The sequence below is a fragment of the Theropithecus gelada genome, chromosome 15 (assembly GCF_003255815.1).
Source record: "Theropithecus gelada isolate Dixy chromosome 15, Tgel_1.0, whole genome shotgun sequence".
NCBI classification, from domain to species: Eukaryota; Metazoa; Chordata; class Mammalia; order Primates; family Cercopithecidae; genus Theropithecus; species Theropithecus gelada.
In genome coordinates, this window is record NC_037683.1 from 33,537,204 (window position 1) to 33,548,103 (window position 10,900).

At 46.4% G+C, this 10,900-nt stretch overlaps 1 non-coding gene across 1 annotated transcript; it reads left to right on the plus strand.

Annotated features, from left to right (window-relative positions):
- Nucleotides 1-293: 293 nt before the first annotated feature.
- Nucleotides 294-400, plus strand: LOC112608837. Its single transcript, XR_003116111.1, has one exon. It is a non-coding gene; the product is annotated as a U6 spliceosomal RNA (small nuclear RNA).
- The last annotated feature ends 10,500 nt before the right edge of the window (nt 401-10,900 follow it).

Consider the following 10,900-nt stretch of genomic DNA (forward strand, 5'->3'; position numbering starts at 1 on the left):
TAATCTCAACACTTTGGTAGGCCGAGGTGAGTGGATCACTTGAGATCAGGAGTTCCAGACCAGCGTAGCCAACATGGCGAAACCCCATCTCTATTGAAAATACAAAAATTAGCCGGGCGTGGTGGTGTGCACTGGTAATCCCAGCTACTTAGGAGACCAAGGCAAGATAATTGCTTGAACCTGGGGGACAGAGGTTGCAGAGAGCTGAGATCACGCCACTGCACTCCAGCCTGGGCGACAGAGTGAGACTCTGTCTCAAAAACAAAACAAAACAAACAAACAAACAAAACACTGTGCTCACCTCGGCAGCACATAGCCTAAAACTGGAACGATACAGAAAAGATTAGCATGGCCCCTGCGCAAGGATGACGTGCAAATTCGTGAAGTGCTCCATATTTTTCTGTTCTTGCATTGGCTCTTAAGCAACATGGAAATAAGGTTGATGGAAAATAAACATCAGTTTCTAAACAAACAACAACAAAACAAACAAAAAAAATCAGGCAGAAAAGATGGCTTTCAGAAGAAGTTCTGTTTTTTGTTTTTTTTCCTTTTTTTGAGATGGGGGATGAGGTCTCACTCTATCACCCAGGCTGAGTGGTGCAATCACAGCACACTGCAGCCTCGACCTCCTGGGCTCAAGAGACTCTCCCTCTCAGCCCCCTAAGTAGCTGAGACCACAGACATGCACCACCATACCTGGTTAATTTTTCCAAAAAATTATTTTGTAGAGACAAGGGTATCCCTATGTTGCCCAGGCTGGTCTCTAACTCCTGGGCTCAAGGGCCTCGACCTTCCAAAGTGCTAGGATTACAGGCATGAGCCACAGTGCCTGGCCCTGGAAAGTCCTAAATTCGATGTAATGTTGTGCTCTAACATCCAAAAAAGTATTTTACTGTGCTTTATCATCCTTCTATATAGTGCTCTGTTACTGGCCAACTAAGACAGGACTACTCACTGGTCACTGTGTTCCCTCTGGAGAGAACATAGGAAACCATTCCTTCAAAGTGTTATAGTATTATTCTGGCTTTGTTCTACTTTCTCTTTCCATGCAATTGATTCAAACATATGTAATCAATTCAAGGATCTACTTTACCAGCCACTGTGCAAAGGGCAGGAGAAACAAAGATGAGTAAGAACATGTAAATATGGCCGGGCGCAGTGGCTCACACCTGTAATCCCAGCTCACTGGGAGTCTGAGGTAGGTGGATCACCTGAGGTCAGAGGTTCAAGACCAGCCTGGCCAACATGGTGAAACCCCATCTCTACTTGAAATATAAAAATGAGCTGGGTGTGGTAGTGGGCGCCTGTAATCCCAGCTATTTGGGAGGCTGAGGCAGGAGAATCACTTGAACGCAGAAAGTAGAGGTTGCAGTGAGCTGAGATCGTACCACTGCACTCCAGCCTGGGTGACAGAGTGAGACTCAGTCTCAAAAAAAAAAAAAAGAATATGTAAATATGCAGGTTTACAGATACTGTTTCTCCCTACAACTGCTCTGGAAAGGGCATAAAGTGTAAGTTAAATGAAAACCAGCATTCTAGCCCCAGTAAAAAAAATTGTTATCTTTCTTGAAAAAGTGATACATGATTCTTTGCAAGACTCAACCATGTTAACTACAACCACATATACCATTCTCCCCCCTACACTTTTCTTGATTGCTTATTATTATTATTACTATTATTTTTGAGACATTGTCTTGCCCTGTTGCCCAGGCTGGAGTGTAGTGGCACGATCGCAGCTCACTGCAACCTCCACCTCCTGGGTTCAAGCATCTCTGCCTCCGCCTCCCGAGTAGCTGGGATTACAGGTGCCTACCACGCCAAGCTAATTTTTTTGCATTTTTAGTGGAGACGGGGTTTCACCATCTTGGCCAGGCTGATCTTGAACTCCTGACCTCGTGATCCACCTGCCTCAGCCTCCCAAAGTGCTGGGATTACAGGTGTGAGCCACTGTGCCCAGCCGATTGCTTATTATTTTTTAGATACATTTAACTTGTTTATCACGTGCATGTTAAGGCATATTAATACATGTTTTTCAGATTCATCATGAAGGTTTTGGACTTCCTCAAAAATATCACAAAATTCTGTTGGAATTAGATTTGGTCAGAATGGATCTTAATTTTCAAACCAAGACACCTTGGGTTGCTATGGATTGGAAACTGCATAGCTAGACCACGAGAACACGTGATTTTGTTTTAAGCACAATTAACTCTACAGCGAGACAGCGTAACTGACATCATATAGCTCTCGCTGTGCCAAAGCCCGTAGAAACAGAAGAGGCCTTGCCTAGGGGATTCTTTGCATTAACGACTTTGTTAGACAAAGCCACTCTGGCATGGGAATTGGATTTGCAATTTGGGTCTTTGTAAAAGGATTAGATGATCTCTATTGTTTAATGTTTGGATCTCAATTTGCATTTGGAAACACGTGACCCCGCTGGAGGTTTAGTTCTCTTTTATTTTCATTTTCTTGTCCCGATACACAATCGATACTGTATGTTAAAAAATTGATAAAACTGCTTGGTCAAATGGTCGTACTGATTAGGAAGTGTGATATGTTGGTCTTCTCTGTGAATGGTGGAGTCTACCTGGGCTCCAGCAAAACTGAGCCAGTAATCTATTTGCCAACTGACAAATAACTCATAGGTAGAGATCTGCACGTTTCATTGATTTCCTTAATTAGAATGCATGGCTCTTTGTTAGAGAAAGAAAGCACACAGAGATATGGTCAGACAGTGGATCTGCAGAAGGAATGAAAGAGAAAAGCCTCCGACTGCCTCAGGACATAGTTGAACACTCCTGTTCAATGTCTTTCTTTGTAAATAAAGGTTTGAGAAAAATTATTTTAGGTTTCGGATAGCAACACTCTCAGCTGTACACGGTGTTTACCTGTCCTTTGGTAAACTTTTTTTGTTGTTGTTGTTGATACAGAGTGGGAGTCTCACTCTGTCACCCAGGCTGGAGTGCATTGGCGTGATCTCAGCTCACTGCAACTTCCGCCTCTCAGGTTCAAGCGATTCTCCTCCTCAGCCTCCCGAGTAGCTGGGATTACAGGCGCCCGCCACCATGCCCAGCTAATTTTTGTATTTTTAGTAGAGATGGGATTTTGTTATGTTGGTTAGGCTGGTCTCGAACTCCTGACCTCAGATAATCCGCCAGCCTCGGCCTCCCAAAGTGCTGGGATTACAAGGGTGAGCCACCACACCCAGCCCTGGTAAACTTTTTTTTTTTTTTTTTTTTTTTTTTTGAGACAGAGTTTCACTTTTGTTGCCCAGGCTAGAGTGCAATGGTGTAATCTCGACTCACCAAAACCTCTGCCTCCCGGGTTCAAGCGATTCTCCTGCCTCAGCCTCCTGAGTATCTGGGAATATAGGCATCTGCCACCACACCCAGCTAATTTGTATTTTTAATAGAGACAGGGTTTCTCCATGTTGGTGAGGCTGGTCTCGAACTCCTGACCTCAGGTGATCCGCCCACCTCAGCCTCCCAAAGTGGTGAGATTACAGGCGTGAGCCACCAAGTCCAGCATGGTAAACATTTTTAACTAACATTTGCTTTGAGAACCTTCTCACATTGGCCACGTGAAGCCTGGAATAGAAACTGCTTGAGGAGGGACAATTTCTCAGATTGTGGGTTTAGGTCACGTGGTTTATTTGTTTGTTTTCTTTTTAACTCTTCAGATTCTTCCTCCTTTATCTTTGTCATTGACCACAGGAAAACATTTTTTGCATGTCAGGATGAATGTACTGGGAAACACACACTTGGAGTTGCTGGTTGATTGAGCTGGAGGTAGAATAGAAAAAGGCATTCACATTCATTGAACACCTATGGCATGCCAAGAACTCTACTAGATGTTTAGGAATTTGTTATTATATAACACTGAGGCCCAGAGGAGTCAAGTGACATATCCAAGGTCACAGAGCTGTGATTGGAACCCAGATGTGCCGGATTGGAAGTCCAGGCTCCTATTGCCATATCACACCCTTTCTCAGATAAAGTAAAGCGAACTTCTGCTTTATCTGCTCCTCACCTCCTTGGAATGTGTGTTTGATTTTTTATTCTAAACAAGGGTTATATTTGGTGCACATGAAGCTATACGGGCAAGATTGGCCAAACCCATCCCTTTTTGTAATAGAGGCAAGTAATTTTTTTTTTTTTTTTTTCTGAGACAGTCTCGCTCTGTCGCCCAGGCTGGAGTGCAGTGGCATGATCTTGGCTCACTGCAAGCTCCGCCTGCTGGGTTCACGCCATTCTCCTGTCTCAGCCTCCTGAGCAGCCGGGACTACAGGTGCCCACCACCATGCCCGGCTAATTTTTTGTATTTTTAGTAGAGACAGGGTTTCACCGTGTTAGCTAGAATGGTCTTGATCTCCTGACCTCGTGATCTGCCTGTCTCGGCCTCCCAAAGTGCTGGGATTACAGGCGTGAGCCACCGAGCCGGCAAGGCAAGTAATCTTATCTGTCACTCGATTGAAAATACACCACATTCTTCTAGGTTCCAGTTTGGATAGTGACTTAAGAAAAGGCAATAGTTTTCTGCATCATAGCACCCCCTTAACCGCTGTAAAATCACCAAGAGTAAATAGGTCATTGCCTTTCTTCCTGGGTATTTCACTCACGGATTTCAAAGCATTTTACACATGTATTCAATATATTGAAACAAAAGCTAGCAGCCCTTTTTATAGTTGGGCCAACTGGAAGTACTCTGAAGAAAGAATCTTTTCTGAAGGTCACACACTCTGAGGCCTTCCTAAATGGAGAATGCAGGAGAGGAAGTTCACCCCAGGAGTGGCATGTTCGAGGGTTGTGCTTAGAGCCCACATTCTCAGCCATGGCCCATGGGAAACACTCCTGCTTCTTTGCCCATCTTCCAAAATGCTTTGCCAACATTTTCCTAATGCTACCAATATTTAAAGATAATTTCTTTCCCCTAAACAGGATCTCAGCCTAAAATAGATCTGGGTCTGTGTCACTGGGCATGAACAAATGACTCAGAGAGCCATTTAAGATCTCAGAAGCAAGGAAGGCTCTTTGGAGCATCAGAGCAGAGTCTGGGAACAAATGAGTGACAGAGCTGGAAGGTGTTCCGAAGAACATTTTATTTCTTTTTTCTTTTTTTGAGATGGAATCTCACTGTGTCACTCAGGTTGGAGTACAGTGACACGATCTTGGCTCACTGCAACCTCTGCCTCTCAGGTTCAAGTGATTCTCCTGCCTTAGCCTCCCGAGTAGCTGGGATTACGGCACCCGTCAGCATGCCTGGCTAATTTTTTTTTTTCTGAGACAGTGTCTCACTCTGTCACCCAGGTTGGAGTGCAGTGACGTGATCTCGGCTCACTGCAAGCTCCGCCTCCTGGGTTCACGCCATTCTTCTGCCTCAGCCTCCCTAGTAGCTGGAACTATAGGTGCCCGCCATGGCGTCCGGCTAATGTTTTGTATTTTTAGTAGAGACAGGGTTTCACCATGTTAGCCAGGATGGTCTCGATCTCCTGACCTCGTGATCCGCCTGCCTTGGCCTCCCAAAGTGCTGGGAGTACAGGCGTGAGCCACTGCGCCCAACCCCAAAGAACATTTTATTTCAAGCCTACTTTGCACAAATGAGGAAGATGAGACCTCACATCCCCCACAGCTAAGCCACTGCAGAACTTCATTCCAAACTAACACTTCCTGACCCTCATCTTCCGCCTGCACAGGAGGTCACAGAAGCAAGACCTAGGGGGTCTCCTAACCAAGACACAGGTGATAGGTAAGAAGGCAGGTTTTTATGAGTGGGTATGTTTAGCGTCAGGGATAGCAGAATAAAAATGAGTCTCTCCTAGAAAATGTGTTGATTTGGACATTTTCTACACGTGTTGGGTTTTGATTATTTTGTTTAGTTGTTTCACTTTTCTCCTTTAGCTTATTCGCGTCATCTGCTAGGTTTATATCCCATTCTCTCTGCCCAACAGTAGGGCATTGGTTATATAAGTTCTGACATCCCTAGAATGGACTCCTATGTGCCATTAAAATTATCTAGCAAACGATAATAAAGGCAGGGAGTGGTGGCTCATGCCTGTAATCCCAGCACTTGGGGAGGCCAAGTGGGGCAGATCACCTGAGGTCATGAGTTCGAGACCAGCCTGGGCAACATGGTGAAATCCTGTTTCTACTAAAAATACAAAAATTAGCCGGGGGCGGTGGCAGGGTGCCTGTAATCCCAGCTACTTGGGAGACTGAGGCACGAGAATCACTTGAACCCGGGAGGTGGAGGTTGCAGTGAGCCAAGATCGCGCCATTGCACTCCAACCTGGGCAACAAGAGCGAGACTCTGTCTCCAAAAACAAACATACAATATAATAAATAAGGGCCAACATTTAGAAGGGTTTACTCCATGACGTCTCTGTACTCAGCATTTCACAGGCATTTTTTTTCATTCAGTCCCCACGATAATCCTACAAGGTAGTCATGACTGTTCTCATTTCAGGGATGAGGCCTCTGAGGCAAAAAGAACTTAGGTAACCTGCCTTGAGTCACAAAACAAGCAGGTGATGGAGCTGGAATTTAAACCTGATTCTACTGAGACCCATACTCTTGAGCCACCTGCTCATTAGATGCAGAAGAATGCTCAGAAGTTAACAGCGGGGAGCGGGTGGCAGGTGGTGTGTGAAGGGGAGGAGCTTAGATAGTATTATCCAACTTGGTAAAATACATTTATGTTTATGTGTTGGAGGGTATATTTGCACTCAGAAAATTCTAGAAGGGCCACTCAAATACCAGTTCCTTGAAGCAGCCTTTTCTGACTATACTAAAAGAGCCCTCCCACCTTGCTCATGTTATTATCTCTTTAACCTGCTTGATGTTGTCTCATGACACTTACCATTACCTGAACTGTAACATATACTGGATCTATTTACTCTGTAGCTTCCCTCTAGAATGAGGAGGAGGACAATGCCTAGGAAACTACCTGGGATGTAGTAGGTGTTCAATAAATATTGTTGATTTGAAAGCCTGAACCAAACCCTTGATGTTGGTTGCTGTTGTCCTCCTCCACCCCACAACCACTGCCAAATGGGAACCACTTAGATTATTATCGTTGTTATTATTTTTATAAGGCAGCTTCCTGAGCCAGAGTAGGCTCAGAGAGACTCTCAATTTAGATTCCTGATACTTAAATGGATTGAAAATTTTTCTTCATGTTTCATTTAAAATATTCCAAGTGAAAAAAAAAAAAGACTGGGTGCAGTGGTTCATGCCTGTCATCACAGCACTTTGGGAGGCTGAGGCAGGCAGATTACCTGAGGTCAGGAATGTGAGACCAGCCTGGCCAACATGGTGAAACCCCATCTCTACTAAAAATACAAAAATAAGCTGGGCATGGTGGCAGGCACCTGTAATCCCAGCTACTCAGGAGGCTGAGTCAGGAGAATCTCTTCAACCTGGCATCAGAGTGGTGGGGTCAGGGCGGGTTGGCGGGGGGGCATTGAAACGAGCCAAGATCACACCACTGCACTCCAACCTGGGTGACAGAGAGACTGTCCAAAAAAAAAAAAGAAAAGAAAAGAAAAGCCAAGCATGATGGCTCACTCCTGTGATCCCAGGGAGGCCAAGGCAGGAGGATCACTTAAGGCTAGCAGTTCAAGGCCAGCCTGGGCAACTTAGTGAGATCCTGTCTCTACAACAACAAAAATCAAGAATCTAAAGTGGTCCACTTTAAAGTGCGAAAAGGTAATCTCCTCCTTCCTGGACAGAGGCTTCTCTAGAGCAGAAAGTTCTTTTGATTGCAAAAAAGAAGACCATTGGAAATCTGCTTAGATAAACTTGCTTTGAGTCAAAAGTGAATCATTAATGTTTCAACTGCTAATCCACTTAGTGTCCCATTCACCCAGATGGCTGTTTTGAGCACTCACGTCATGGTTTTTTAGAAAGATAAAGTTTCCAGTCACCAGATTCAGTTGAGCAAGGGTAAAAGACAATTGATGGTAGATGAAGAGATTGAAGTTTCTGAGATGAGTGAACAAACACTTATCTGGTCAATGTGAAAATGAATGAAACATTTGAAATCAACTGATATGAGTTGGTTGGGTTTTATCCCTACAATAAACTCTTTCCGTTGCCCTCCAAAAAGGATTAGGTCTTATGTGAATGGAGTTATAACTAACTCATCTCTGTCCTCAAGCCATATGGCCTTGACCTTTCTTAGTGACAGCATAGTCACTTTAAACCGTGGGTGGCTGTTGGAGATTTTTCTTGTTTGCAGCCAAGTCCTTCTGAAGGGTGACTTTGGCCCCATCAGCAGCTTCAGGAGCCATCTAAAAGCCAGGAGCAATGCATCCCTGCATTCCCTGAAGCCAAGGGGCTGCTTTAGCTGGCTTCCTTCCCTCTTCCCCAAACAGAACCAAACTCCTATAGAAAATTCATAAATTCTTGGCAGGAAAGAAATCCTCCCATTGGAAGGAACAGATGTTGTACGAGTAACTTTTGCCGTTATACTGTTCCTAATATCATAGTTTTAAAGCATGGGGGATGTTAACTTTTTTACAAATGTCAACATGTTCTGGGCAGTTTTTCCATCTCCATCTGTGGCATACACATCACCAATCCTTCTGCTGCCCCTTTTAAAAATTTTCCAGGGAGTAGTTGGAAATTGGAAATATATTAAAAAGTGAAAGCGGAAAATTCAATTCAACAAGTATGCTAATGTATACCCTAATGCAGAAAGTAATATGCTGTTACCCTCCCAGTTGTAAATCTCAGAAATATTCTTTCTCTTGTCGTCTTAGAACTTGGAATGGTGTACAGACTTCTAACAAAGTAATTATGACCAATTAACAATCGGAGACTATGGCTGTTACCAGAATTCCCTGAGTGAGTAATCTCTCATAAACCCCCCTTCTAAAGAAAGCCTCCGTCCTGCTTCAAATTCAAGGGGCTTCTAGGCCATTTGCACTTCGTTTACACCTCATTAAACTGCCCACATTATATGCCTGGGTCCAGGTGACTGTGGGAAAGGATCAAGGTCAGTGGATGCCATGTATCTAGCCTCCGAGTAAACTTAAAAAGGGTGACTGCACCTCTACTGGTGCTAGCTGGGGTCCCCTCCCCGGGGACAGCGATGCCCGCTTGAGGCGGCTTCTGCGAGGGCCAGAGCGCCCGCTGGCTGTGGCGGGGCCCAGAACACGCCTGACAGCTTTTGGGTTCAAAGTCTGAACTGGGTGAGCGGTCTGGGTGGGATGGGGTGGAGTGGGGTGTGGAATCGCAGCGCAGAGGCAGAGGAAGGTGGCAGCGGGGGCGGGGCGGGGAAGCATCGGAGCCAGATTTAAGTGCGCCTCCGGAACGTCTCGCAGTCTCCGTTCTCCAGCCAGGTTCCCCCCTTCCGCCAGGTCGGAGCCAAACGAGTCTCCAGATTGGTGTGGGGCCTAGTGTCGGAACCCGCACCCCAGAATAGCCTGTCCTTGAAGCTCCGTGCTCAAGTGGAGTGCAAGTGGTAGCGCTTGCCGGGCGGGGCGCGGCTCGGGGGGCACCCACATCCAGAGCCAATCCCATCCCGCGCCCTTACCCGGTTCCCGTGGGCCCCGGTGCGGCTTCCCCCGCATCCTCGCTGGGAGGCCAGTCTGCTCTCCCCGGCGCGATCAGGGGCGCGAGCAACACAGGAGAGCGTGGCCACCACTCTGCGCTTGGAACTAGAGGCGCGCGCAGCGCCCGCGCGGTCTGCAGTGCCCCCCACCGGACGGCCCGGCACAGGACGGCTCCGGACAGGGCTACCCGCGCCGTGCCGCCTTTGCAGGCGGAAGCCGGCGCCCCTCCTCTTCCTCCCTATTGAAGCCACCAAAATTGTGAAATTTAAAATCAAGTCAAGGAGGATACGCTGGCGCTGTCACTGCCTGGCTTCCAGCTCTCGGAGACTGTGGACTTCTAGGCCTCCCTTTGGCTAACGTGAAAATAGAACGGACAAGGTCATGTAACTATTAAGTGGGAGTGTGCAATAACGTGTCTGCTACGTGACAAATACTCGCTGAAAGACGGACATTGTTATGATTACTCGCTGGCTAGGCTTTGGCTTCTCTGGAGTCTGCTCCTCTGTGGCAGATAGGGATGGTTTCTACCTTTCCTTTGAGGTGGAAAAGGAACCTGAGCACCCAACTGGGGTCCAGTCTTGCAGTGCCACTAACTCCATCTCTGGCTGTGGCTTCAGCTGTGTCCTTTTTGAATCTAAATATTCTCATCGCAAAATGGGAGTAATCATACTCCACCCATAGAGTTGCTACAAGATGAGAAATGCAGGGCTCTTAGTTTGGGGCAAACTCACTCCCATTGTCAGCCGGCGGGTCCCAGACCACCTGCATCTGTAGCGGTCCCGGACCACCTGCATCTGTAGCACGTAGCAAGTGCAGTGCACAACATTTGATTCTACTCGTAGGCGGCGCCCTTTTCTTTTTAATTAAGTTTTGTAGAGAGAGGGTCTCACTTTATTGCCCAGGTCGGTCTCAAATTTCTGGCCTCCACCAATCCTCCCACTTCAGTTTCTGAAAGTGCTGGAATTACAGGAGTGAGCCACCACGCTCAGGGTCCTTTTTCCTGAAACACATAGCAGGCACTCAGTGCAAGCCTCGCCCACCCACAGCAGCTAGCCCATCCAGGATGCCTTTTGCAGCCCTGTCTGTGACTAGGAAGCCTGGGCTGAGGGAGGTTTTAACTGTTGGGATTCTTCTTCCTTCTCTCCCCTTGACACCCCTTCCACAAATGCCTGGGATCCTTTCTGGAAATAGGTGATGTTAGAAATAGAAACACACAGTCCTGAGACATAGTGTAATGGAATGCACAGTCAGAAGACCTGACTGTTAAGGGTAGCCCTGCTAGTTAGTTCCTGGCTAGCTTTCTCCTGCAATCTCTCTGAACTTCAGTAACCTTATCTTTCTTTCTTTCTT